This window comes from Halichoerus grypus, chromosome 12, assembly GCF_964656455.1.
Source record: "Halichoerus grypus chromosome 12, mHalGry1.hap1.1, whole genome shotgun sequence".
Taxonomy (NCBI): domain Eukaryota; kingdom Metazoa; phylum Chordata; class Mammalia; order Carnivora; family Phocidae; genus Halichoerus; species Halichoerus grypus.
In genome coordinates, this window is record NC_135723.1 from 33,669,127 (window position 1) to 33,682,990 (window position 13,864).

Here is a 13,864-nt window from a genome sequence, read left to right on the forward strand (position 1 = left end):
GGTAAAAGAGGAGGAATAAAAAGTTTACCTCTAGGTTTTCTTATAATTGAGCTGAATTAAAAAAATAATAATAATAATTGAGCTGACTCAGTGCCATACTGTATAGAATGCTGGGCTATCATAACAATTAGACTCCAGAAATTATGTAAATTTAATAGAAGTTTACTTTTTAATAAACCATAAAAGTGTTTTTTTTTTCTTTTTTTCTTTAAGTATAATTGACATAAAATGTTACTTTAGTTTCAGGTGTACAACATAGTGATTCGGCAATTCTCTGCATTATGCAGTGCTCACCACAATAAGTATAGTTACCATCTGTCACCATATAGTTATTACAATATTATTTACTGTATTTCTTATGCTGTACTTTTCAACCCCATGACTTAATTTAAAACTGGAAGTTTGTACCTCTTAATCCTCCTCATATATTTCACCCATCCCTCCTTCTCCCTTCCCCTCTGGCCACCACCAATTTGTTCTCTGTATTTATTATTCTATTTCTGTTTTTTGTTTGTTTTTGTTGTTGTTGTTCATTTGTTTTTTTTAAATCCTACATATAAATGAAATCATATGGTATTTGTTTTTCTCTTCAGATTTATTGCACTTAGCATAACACTTTCTATGTCCATCCATGTTATCACAAATGGCAAGATCTCATTCTTTTTTAGGGATGAGTAATATTCTATTGTTATACATGTCATATCTTCTTATCCATTCATCTATCGATAGACACTCGGTTGCTTCGATATCTTGGCTACTGTATATAATGCTGCAGTGAACATTGGGTGCACATATCTTTTTGAATTAGTGTAGTCCTTGTCTTTGGGTAAATAGCCAGTAGTGGAATTATTGGATTGGATGGTATTTCTATTTTTAATTTTTTGAGGAACTTATATGCTGTTTTCCCCAGTGGCTGCATTAATTCACATTCCCACTAACAATGCACAAAGGTTCCCTTTTCTCCATATCCTCACCAACATTTGTAATTTCCTGTCTTTTTCATCTAGGCATTCTGACTGGTATGGGGTGATATCTCATTGTGGTTCTGATTTGCATTTCCTTGATGATTAGTGATGTTGAAGATTTTTTCATGTGTCCATTGGCCATCTGTATGTCTTTCAGGTTCTCTACCCATTATTTAATTGGATTTATTTTTTATTTTTTAATTTTTGGCATTGAGTTGTATAAGTTCTTTATATTTTGGATATTAACCCCTTATTGTATATATCGTTTGCAAATATCTTCTCCCATTCAGTAGATTGCCTTTTTGTTTTGTTGATGGTTTCCTCTGTTGTGCAAAAGCTTTTTATTTTGGTGTAGTCCCAACAGTTTCTTTGTTTGTTTGTTTTTGTTTGTTTGTTTTGCTCTTTTACCCTTGCCTGAGGAGACATATCTAGAAAAATGTTGGTAAGGCCCATGTCCAAGAGACTACTGCCTATGTTTTCTTTAAGGAATTTTATAGTTTAAGGTCTCACATTTAGGTCCTTAATCCATTTGGAGTTTATTTTTGTGTATGGTTTAAGAAATTAGTCCAGTTTCATTCTTTTGCATATAGCTGTCCATTTTTCCCAGCACCATTAATTAAAAAGATTGTCTTTTTTCCATTGTATATTCTTGCCTCCTTTGTCATAGATTAACTGACCATATAAGTATAGGTTTATTTCTGGGCTCTCTATTCTTTTCCATTGATGGGTCTGTTTTTGTGCCAGTACCATACTGTTTTGATTACTACATCTTTATAGCATATCTCTAAATCTGGGATTGTGATACTTCCAGCTTTGTTCTTTCTCAAGATTGCTTTGGGTATTTGGGGTCTTTTGTGGTTGAATACAAATTTTAGGATTCTTTGTTCTTATTCTGTAAAAAACACTGTTGGTATTTTGATAGGCATTGCACTGAATCTGTAGATTGCTTTGGGTAAACTTTACTTTTAATAGAAGTACTAAATGAATAAATACATTCATGGGGCTGCCTTCTTGTGGTACTCAAGAAACCAAGCTGATAAAGGCTCTTTGGTCTTTACCTGATGACTCCCAAAGCATCTTTAGGTATCATCTGCAGTTCAAATGGATAGGGAAGGGGGTGGGGGGAAATGAGGTGAAAATATGAAATATTTATACAGGCTAGGCTTAGAAGTAATTTTAGCTCACATTCCATTGCCTTGATCTCAGTCATATGGACACATCTAACTGCACGGGAGGCTGGGAACTGTAGCATAGCTGTAGAAGAAAAGAGAAAATGCAAGTATTTCTTTGTTAATTTTTCATATACTTTATTTGAAGGCCCATTAAGTCCATGCAGAAAAGTCAATAGCAATTAAATGCCCACTATTTCATTAAACTTCCTCCCTTCTTGCCTTCCACAACTGAAAAAAACAAAACAAAACAAAACTTTCTTTTTCTTTCTTTTTTCTTTTCTTTTTTTTTTTGCCCTTTTTACATAAAAAAAATCTTTCTTTCTCACCGACTGCCCCTTTTGCCTAAAATTCCACCATACAAATTTCAAGCTGTTGATATTCACTGTAGAAATTCACAATAGACATTTCTAGCTTAATTCCCTGTCAAAATGCAAAATTACCACAGCCATTTATACCTCGGAAAAGATGAGTTTGTCAGACATTTTTCTAGTAGTTCTAGCCCATTAAAAGAGTATTTTCACTGGTGGGAGTGGGGAGAAACCTAAGTACCAGATCACAAAGTGAATTGGGCAAATACAGAAGCTCCATCACAGAACAAGCTGAGATTCCTTCACAGAAGATGCCCATCACATGTGCTGGCTGCCTGACTTGACTTCTTAAAGGGGCGTGAAATAGTAGTTCTGATTCTGACCAATTTAAATATTCACTTCTTCTTCTGAGTGAATAAAAAACAAAATATCGAAGATTCCACTTGCCTTTTATCTTCCTTGTCTTTTCTGCTTTTTATCCTAAACCCAAATACTTACTGTTCTTTCTTCTTCCCTTGGCCCAAATCCTGTGGTAAGAAGAAAAGGGTAGAGGGATGGGGTTTACTAGTTTCATGGAAATATACAATTTCAGAACCCTGGGGCTGGGGATGGAAAACTGTGCTGTTCTAATAATGTGATGTGATCCGGGCATCTATTTTATAGCAGGTCAGGGATACAGCCTCTGACTCCTACCACCCTTTCTCCTGACAGTTGCTGTTTTGTAGTTCTAAAATATTATTTATTTATTTTTCTTAAAAGACCTACCCTTGGTCTGTTGCAGAGTAGAATTTTCTTACACATTGCACTCATTACTAAATTACCCATACTACATTTCCCAGTTCATTGAGGAATACAGTATTTCACTACAAAATTCCTGGTCTTTTAGATTTACTTCTAAAGCCTCTACAGTAGACAACCATAGGCTTTATTAAAATTCGTACTTGTAAGAATTTGACTGGTGATGTCCAGTTGACCTATGAAATTACATACTTATAATTGACAAACATTGCTTATGGTTATAATACTTCTTTTTATTTTATATAAAGTCCCTGGCAAAGGAACAGATAAAAAATCAGGCTGAGTTCCCTTTCAATGAGAATTTCATCTCTCTTGCATTGTGGAAGGAAAGAATCAGCAGAATGAGCACTTAGGATGTCACGGCTACATTGGACCCCTTTTGGCATGTGACCTGTCTTAGGGACAAGCACGTTAGAGGCAGAATGTTACTCAGAATCATCATTTCAGATCTCATGCCTGGAGACAAAGTCTACTGATGTGGAATAAAGGTGAAGACCAGAGGCTGGGAGAAGGGGGGAGAATTACTTCCTATCAGTGGTTTCCAGAAAGGTGGTGTATTCTTAGATGATAAACGTAGACATTGCCACCACTTTTTCAGAATATACTTTAAATAGTGTCTTAGAATTATCAATAAAACAAAAATGAATAGAAGGGCAGATAAATACATTAAAAAGTTACGTGGTAGGGACGCCTGGGTGGCTCAGTCGTTAGGTGTCTGCCTTCGGCTCAGGTCATGGTCCCAGGGTCCTGGGATCGAGCCCCACATCAGGCTCCCTGCTCTGCGGGAAGCCTGCTTCTCCCATTTCCGCTCCCCCTGCTTGTGTTCCCTCTCTCACTGTGTCTCTGTCAAATAAATAAATAAAATCTTTAAAAAAAAAGAAAAACTACGTGGTAGGAATTTAAGGCAATGAAATTTCACATTGATAATTTTTCTCAAAGAAAAACTATACATTTTAAATGTCTTGGTCTGTTAATAATAATCCCAAAATATTTCTTTTATTCCTTATCCATTTAGTTTCCTTTCTCATTTAGGATTTTGTATCTACATAAACATATATACATATATACACATATATATATACCTATATACACGTACAAAGATTTACTATAAAGTGTATTTTCTTTTATTACAGCTTGTTTTCAAGCAGAAATAAAGATGAAAGGAAAGTTAAAGACCAATGAGGGGAAAACTGAGATTTTCTTTATTAAAAAATTTGAACTGAACAGATTCAGATCAGTTGAGAGAATATTTTGATATTGTGTCTGTTTCTCAATCTCACACTTTTATAAAACATATACCTTGATTTCTTCCTCACTCTAGTTAATTTGAGCATTATTTAGAAAACAAAACAAAACAAAAAATAACATTGGACTACATGTCAGAAAAAAAAAAAAAACCTGTTCATAAACCATGCAAATTTGCATAACATGCTAATAGCATATAAGCAACTTGATACATGCAGGTCAAGTCCTGGATGATTTCAAGGCTGAGTGGTCTGTGCCAGGCAGGTATTTGTCCTCAGGAATGTGTCTCTACAATATTTCTAGAAATGTTGGGACTATAGGCACTACAGAAAGCTCCAGATAACGATGATAGTCTTGGATGTTTTATATAAAAACCGGGACTAAAACAAACTGGTATGTGATAGTTGAAAATTCTAATTTGTTTTGCCCCTACAATTTGTATTTGGAAAGTATAACTTCTGAGACATATGCCTTAGTGCTAACTTAGCAAGAACTTTGGGCTCCAGCTGCCCAAGTTCGGATTCCATCTCTGTTTTTTACTAGCTATGGAAACTTGGCAAACTGCTTAACCTCTGTGCATCTCAGTTTCCTATCAGAGAGTAGTAATGATAATTTATGCCTCATAAGATTGTAGTTGAAGTCATTTAGTGAAAGCGTCTGGCACATACAAGAGCTTAGTAAGTATTGACTATTGATGTGACTGCTTACCTTCCATTTAAAGACAAAATATTTTACCAAGGTAATGAGACTGGAGAAAAAAACCCTAAGTTTGGGTTTGGCATTAAAAAAAATGACAATGAGGGGCTCCTGGGTGGCTCATTCGGTTAAGTGACTGGCTCTTGATTTTGGCGCAGGTCATGATCTCACGGTCCTGGGATCGAGCCCTGTGTCAGGCTCCACGCTCAGCAGGGAGTCTGCTTGAGGACTTTTTTCCCTCTCCCTCTGCCCCTCCCCCCCCGTTCATATGTGCACACACACTCTCTCTCTCTCTCAAATAAATCTTAAGAAAAAAAAAAAAGACAACGAGCCTCTCTGCCCTCTTAGATGGAATCCGCTGCTCATTTCTTCCCTGTCTCTTGGCTTATCTATGGATGATACAGTAAAGCCAGATGGACCTCCTGCTTTCCTCAACTGCCTTGATTGACCAGGCTCCAAACATACCTGCTTCTTTAAGCCCACATCACACTGGTGTTAATATACAAAATAGCATCCTGACACATCCTGGAGATTCAGCTTTAATTATCTTGGAGAAAATTCCTAGATGGACAGCTGATATCCTTGATAACAGAGAGGATCAAAGAATCTTATCATTAGGCACTCTTTTATTATCTCTAACTTCCCACCTGTGTGAATCAGGGGCTTCTGAGAAGATGTCACACTGGTATTAGCAGTGTAAGAAATTTATTGGAGAAAATGCCTATGAGGAAAAGTCAGGAGGAAGTCAGAAGAGATGGAGAGAATTGCCAAACCAAGATACAGGTCTAATTTCTATGAAAGAGAGAAGCAAGGAAGGTTGAGTAGGGAAAGTCTTAGACTGTAATGCAGTTCAAAGAAAGTTTTAGCAAAGCCAACAAGGAGCCCTTGAGCCAAAGTCACCAGTCATAGGAGTCTCCTATGTCCTAGGAAGTACCTGGCTGGGTGTCCCTGTAGCATTCAGTCACTGGCTGGGACCACGTGGTGAGAAGCATGGCCCTGAAGCAGACACATCAGTGGATTTCCGAATATGTCACCTGGGTCCATCGGTCAATTATGCTCCCTGCCATGAGATATATGGGACTGTAGTACATGGCCATCAGATCACTGGGGGCTTGAAATCTCCTTCTCCAGATCTCCTCTCTGCAATTCTGGAATTCCCCCACTCCTTTTATTCAGGCACCAGTTTGTCTTAGCCCCCTTGCCCTGCTTTGCTCTCTCTGTGCCTTTCCTTTCATCTCAGATTATTTCCAGGACACCCCTTATGACTCTGAGTGTGAGTATCACAGTATGCTCCAAAGACAACTATGAGGTTTAAATTATTTTTCACTTAGGCTTAACAGTTAGCCAAACACTAGAGATATAGAATGTAAATAACAATTCCTAGGGCAAGCATGATCTCCAGTTGTCCTTAATCTTTGCCAAGCCTGATAAATTACAGTGGAGGACTAATTACATGGAACTTTATAGACTCGGAGTGTGAAAACAGGGTGTAGGCAACAGTCTGCTTTACTCTTGTGCTTTGCTCATTGATGCTGCTTGTGATCTGATTGTAAAACTGAACATTCAAATATCCCGAAGTCTTTCCAAATCTATAAACAAAACTCTTTCCCTTGAGTTTTGTTCTCATTTTCATCAGGGTTTGCTAATTTAAGCAATGATGAGAAATGATGAACAATGATGATAATAAAGTCAATTACAACACTGACTTTACAGAAAAGAGCATTAAACTTTAAATCAGTGAAAATAGTCAATTTACCAAGCTTCCAAATGTACATAGGCCAAACTTTTCACATTAACATTTCAAAAACATTCAGATGCGGTACAGTTTTATAGCAAGTTGTAAATGATGTATGAAAAGAAGAATTTGTAGTCAGTCTCTGGCTAGAGAAACCAAAAGAGACAAACTCAGAGTTAATTTCACAGTGCTTTGCAATTAGTTTTATTAATTCTATTTGCCCAAATAAGGTAAAGAATCACATTTTTTTTTTCTGTAGCATCTTAGCACAGGCAGCTATAACAAAATAGTACAGATTGGGTGAAACTAACATAACAGAAATTTCTCAGAGTTCTAGATGGTAGGAAGTCCGCGATCAATGTGCCAACAAAATAGGCTTCATCCTGAGGCGGTGGCTTTTGAGCTTGTATGCAACCACCATCCTGGTCAGAGGACCTCTTTTTTGTGCACAGGTGGAGAGACAAAGAGAGCAAGCCCTCTGATGTCTCTTCCTGTAAGGGCACTAGTCCCATCAGGGGCCCCACTCTCATGACTTCATCCAACCCTAATTACCTCCCAAAGGCCCCATCTCCAAATCCCATCACATTGGAAGTCAGGGCTGCAGTCTGTCAATTTGGGGGGTGAGGCACAAACATTCAGTCCATAACATAGAGTAATTGTTATACCCTCAGATCTCAATCTGTAGCAAAACCTAAATCCACAGAGTGGGCGAATGAAAAGACCTCAAAGATTAGCCACAGGTATGTTCTTTTCCTTCTGCGTTCTCTTTGCAGATTCTTCCACGGATTCCCCAAGGTTCTTTGCAGAGATCAGCATTTCCTTTCTCCTTCGCGCTGGAAGTTATGTGCTGTGAAATTGGGGTTTCAGGGAGGCTCCTCAAAGCCAGTTGCTATAAATGTGACCACCTGGTCTGCTGGTCTTGGTTGTTTCCAGGGCCACCATGGCCAAAGTAGGATCTTAGGGTTCCCGATTAAAGCGTGTCACCATGAAAAACAGTTGTTTTTCCAACAAGACGCCTAAGGTGATATCAGTGGGTATTTACGAGGCAGAGCTCAAACCACCTGTGCCCCAACACTCAGTGGGTATAGAGTACTATGCACAAGTACAGACTCTTCCCCGCTTAGGTTTAATTTCACCTCAGAGGCCTCCCTGGCCTTGGATCTCTGTATGGCTTAGTCAGGCTTCTCCTGTTGAATTCGATACATTTTAACACAAATACAATTTCAGATAGAAAGGTCAGACTCTACTGGCGAAGCTGGTCTGACGTCACATTCAGCCCGAAGTTCCTGCTCTGCCCTCCTTCATAGTAATAGTAATGAGTACCTGCCTTATACCAAGATAGGTCGATAGGCAGCCAGACAGACACGTGCTGGTTTTACTCTGAAATTTTAATATAAGAAAAATGTATCTTATGAACCGAAAGCTAACAGTGACAGGTCCCCACTGTAGGCATCGACGGTGCCTTCAGGAAATAGCCTGGATACTCTGGACCTCTTTACCTCTGACCACATTCATGCTACATTATGAAGTTGAAGAGCAATGGAATGAAAATTATGACACTTCTATGTACTTTCCTCCAATTTGCATGGATACTTCAGTTTCCACCAATTTGCTACAACTCTCTAACCCTTAATGTCAATAGGTCTGGCTATTACAGAAAGCTCCCCATGGGAAAAATACCCACGGGCATGTACCTGAGCTCCAGAGAAATGCACTGTTCTGATTCAAGCTGCGCCCAGGTTCAAGAGTGCCCCAGCCCTGCTCAGGGCCCAGGCATGAAGTTCCTTCATGGCCCAAAGCCCAAAAAGGAGCCAAGAGGCTCACTTGAGAGCAAACTGAGGTCTGGTAATGAGGGGGGAAGAGGCAGTGTACCACAGAAGGCCACGGCCCCTTTGGCCCCTGCCCCATGGGGCACGATAGTCAGAAAGAAAGGTCTAGTTAGAGTACCACTCTCCAGTGCTTACTGCATAAGATGAAACGTGGCCAGTCTCACCAGGCTCTCGTTGTAAAGCCTAATGGTGCATTTCCATCTTCAGTTTCATTTCTACTTCCTGAACCATCGGCATTTCTTTTAACATCAATCAGAAGGTTGCTGTGAACTTTCCCCGTTTGAACTCAGTCGATGCCGAATTTGTTTTCTAGGTAGTCTAAGTTTATCATAAAAATTCAGCTCTGAAATTAAAGCTGGGTTATATCTAGTCTTTCGGGAATCTGAAGTTTGTGTCATATTGGCTTCTGCAAGTTTTATTTCTTCACATAAAAAAAAAAAAAGATTCTCCCGTTCAAGTCCTCAGGAAAGAGGGCGCAGACATGATGGAACATCACACCACAGCAGATGATACTCAAAGTAGCAAATCCAAACAGAGAAATCTTTACTCGGTCCCTCCTGCTGTCTCTCTGTTGTGCCCTGCTGGGAAACCATTTCATAGTTGACATGTTGGTCTTGTTCCTTAAATTAAGTGTTTCTCCAGGGCAGAGACCACATCCTCTTGTTCAGGGCATATAGCAAGTGCTGGGACATGGCAGGTACTCCATGAGTATTTGGTTTTTAGAAAGAATTGAAAGGTCCTGCCCAAACTGCATTCTAGCTGCTTCTCAGAGGCCACTTGATCTGGAGCTGCTTGTCCAGAGTGTCTGTCCTTACCTAGGGCAGCTCCGTGATGACATGCCCACTGTTTCCATGCCTCCTGCCCCAGAGGAAAACCCGGGCCACTCCTGCCCACCTCCGGCAGTTGGTCACAGGTATCAGCCTGGATGACTCCCTTTTGCTCCTTTTTTTTTTTTTAAGAGTTAATTAATTTATTTTTTTATGTAGTGTTCCATGATACATTGTTTGCATATAACACCCAGTGCTCCATGCAGAACGTGCCCTCTTTAATACCCATCACCAGGCTAACCCATCCCCCCACCCCCTCCCCTCTAGAACCCTCAGTCTGTTTCTCAGAATACATAGTCTCTCATGGTTCGTCTCCCCCTCTCTTCCCCCCCTTCATTTTTCCCTTCCTACTATCTTCTTCTTCTTTTTTTTTTTTAACATATAATGTATTATTTGTTTCAGAGGTACAGGTCTGTGATTCATCAGTCTTACACAATTCATAGCTCTCACCATAGGACTCCCTTTTGCTCTTAAAAGGAAGAAGTACCCTGCTTGTTAGAGTGTAATTAGGGATCTGCTGGGGGCTCTACCCATATTAGAAAGAAGGTATAGCACAGGTAAAAAGAGAGACATCCAAGTCTTTTAGCCTGGATTTGAGTCCTTTTCAATTTCTTTTTTTTTTTTTAAGATTTTATTTATTTATTTATTTGACAGAGAGAGTGCGCACGCATGCGCACAAGCAGGGGGAGGGGCAGAGGGAGAAGCAGACTCCCCACTGAGTAGGGAGCCTGATGCGGGGCTCAATCCCAGGACCCTGAGATCATGACCTGAGCCAAAGGCAGAGGCTTAACCAACTGAGCCACCCAGGCGCCCCTCCTTTTCGATTTCTAATTGTATTCCTGTGAACATCTAGCATTCCTGAACCTTAGCTTCTTATTGGCAAAATGGAAAAAAGTGTCCTCTTTTTTCTGGGTTGTCAGGTATATGATCTGAAATAATACAATTAAAAAAGCTTTGTAAATCATACAATGCTATCCAAATATATTCTTACTCTCTTAACTATAACAAGTTTATCCATGGTTAAGACACCTGGAATCTTCCATCAGCAAAGTAGGTAACTAAGCATAAGTTATGCAAGAACTAGATAATTTTGTAGTAAATTTTGCAATTAATTCAATCCCGCCCCCCCGTCCCCGTTTGCCTGGGGCTGCACCCTGACCTACAGATTCAGGAAGTGCTCCCAGCACATGAGGCAGCAAGTGAGACCAGCATCCACACTCTCTGAATCCAGTGAAGAATACTAACAACTCCAGTGAAAAATCCTGCCCACAAAACCACAGTGACCACAAGATGACATGTCTTACAAGGCCATAAAATAAAAGCTCACGTTTTGCCTTTCTCTTCTTACAAGAGAAACTAAGAGTTGCAGCGGGGGCAGCTCCAGGAATCATACCCCTCAGGAACATTCAGGAGCGCCCCAAAAAGCATGGGTGCCACTAGAGCCCTGAGAAGAGGATACGCCTGGATCTAAGAGATGCAGCAGCCGCTGCTCCGGCCCAGGCCTGCCGATGCCCAGGAGCGCCCTCCCTCACCTGGGGCCAGGCTCGTCGGCCGTGCTGCCACTGCAGTCCAGCCTCACGCCGCCCTCCCACTCCCCGCCACACTTGCCTTCCACTATACTGCTCAGCCTGGCCCTTTAGCACATGCCTATTGTTTTTTTTTTCATGAACAGAAGTCTATACTTGGGGATCAGGGAATTATTGTTTATAGCAAAGCATTCTCTGCATTTGCAAGTTGACGTTGTTGGTATATAGTATGAAAGGGGCACCTGGGTGGCTCAGTTGGTTAAGCATCTGCCTTTGGCTCAGGTCATGATCTGGGGTTCTCACCAAGGGGAGCCTCCTTCTCCCTCACCCTCTGCCCCCCCCCCCACTGCTCGTGCTTTCTCCCTCTCTCTCAAACAAATAAAATCTTTAAATATATATATATATATATATACACACATATATACGTATATACATATATATACATGTCATGTGGAATATCTCAGTTGTGTTGACAATGGGTAATACCATAAACTGTTCAGTCATAATGAGTCTTAGCTTTTTGGTTTAGGGGCGGAATAACGTGGGAGGGGTGTGGTTCTACTTAAAATGACAGGGGGACTATTTGAACATCCCAGGACTGGAAATCTAAAGTAAGCACAAGGCTCCATAACTTTGTTGGAAGGCATCTTTCTGTACATAAGACCAATGACACACATGCCTCTTTCTTTGATTATGAAAACGTTCTTCTGAAGTAAATTCTGTCTGGGAGTCAGAATGTCCACTCAACAAGAGTATCGATAAGGCATCTAAGAATCTTGGCTTTAAAGTGAGATTAGTTTTCTCTCCTACTGTGGACTTCCTGAGCAAGAAGTTTAGAAGTGTCATCCCTGTCCTGCCTCTCAAATCCCACTGCATTTGTTAAAGAAAAGCCCAGGCTTTTCCATAGCAGATTCTAAGCCTGCAGCTTTCCCTAGGATTTCTATGTAGCCTTAAAGCCCAGGTGTACATTCATTCTGGTTCTTCCTTTTTTTTCTTTTTTAATTCAGGTATTCTCCAAGTATTTATTAGGTTCTTGCCAAATGAATGTGTGAACAGGTAATATAAGGGATTATAATGAGGAATGAAATTGGATTCTTAAAGTTAAGGCCTTTTTCATCCAGAAGAAAAGACCACAGGCCACCATTTCTTTCGTTCACCATCATATCTCCAGACAAAGTTATAGATTTGGGCACATAGTGAACCCTCAATATTTATTAATGAATAAATAAGTAAATAAGTGAATCATAATATTAGAAAATGGTACATGAAGTGTCTTGAGAGGAAAAAAAAAAATCCACTTCTTGATCGTTGACTGCCCTTAATCATGGAACCGTAGATGACACTTTGGGTGAACTCTCTTCAATTAATATCCGTCAAACACATCTGGGAGATAGCACAACCCAACACTCCCTTGTTTTATGTATTTCCAAGATAAAGTTACACAAACAAGATCTATGTACTGGAATGCACAAGAAGCATCCTATCATGAACAGAATATGAGTATGAAGATTCTTGATACACTGCATTCTCTAAAATGCAATCCTCATCACTCATAGCCTCTTGAGACTCATGGCAATGAGGATATTTTTTCCTTCTGGTTTGCCCAGTGGTAAACTCTGCTGAATCCCCTGCTTCCCAAACACTTGCTCGGCTCTTCCTCTTCTGTGTGCTCTGCTTCCTAAGCTCCCTGTAGCAGACTGAGTACAACGCTAGCCTTGGAAGAACCTGGAAGAGTCCACTTCTCTGTTATTTCTCCACTGCTACACTTCTTTTTGCCCTTTGGTCAACCTTTTGAGAAAAGTGAGAAACATATTTCAGTTTGGGGTTTGGGTTTTCAGTGAAGGAAGAATTGATGTGTGGAGGGATAGGTTTGGCCAAACCACTCTTCTCTTTCTACCTTATTTATAGTGAGGTTGTTCCATATCAAAGTCTTCGGTGCTACTTCCATTTGGAGTATCATTTATCTATATGATTTCATGTCTTTTTCTTTCACAACCTTCAGACACAACTCATATGTCCTCTCCTCAGAGATTCTTCCTTGACTGCCTATCTAAAGCCACCTCCCGTGTCATTATATACCATTATGCTCTTTCATAGTCTTCATGGCACTGAACAATATTTCATGTTTCTTCATGTTAACCATCCATTTCTACCACCGTATACACTCTTGCAAGTCTGGCCTCTTTGCTATACCCACTTCACCTAGGATAGTTCCTGGCAGATGGTAACTGTGTGGACACCTGACCATAAAGGGCTTTAAATGCCAGACTTTTTCAGGTGTACAAAAGGGATCTATTGGAATTGCTCCAGCTGTGGGAGGGTACGTGTCCAGAACTGTGCCTCCGAGAAATTACATTCATTGGTGACAAGGTGCAGTCTGGATTGGAGAGCAGAGATCCTGGCACAGAGAGTTCAGTAAGAACATTAGATTATTTTTTTCCTGTATGATGTGAATAATATTGGTTTAAGTTATATATATTTTTTGTACAATATAGTAGCTGCTTAGACTGGAAACAGATTTTAAGCTAATGGAAATCTATTCCTTAAGACCTGTTAAGCATCACACATTAAACATATTTCTACAGCAGTTATTAGTTGTGTGTGTGTGTGTGTGTGTGTGCGTGTTTTTACAAAGTCTTATTTGGTTGCTTAAGGCTGTCAACACATCTCTATAAAAATGAAGACAACTATTAACCAAAGGACCTAAGGATATTAACCCAGACCATATAAAGAGTCTTGGAATTCAGAATTTGCTGTAATTAT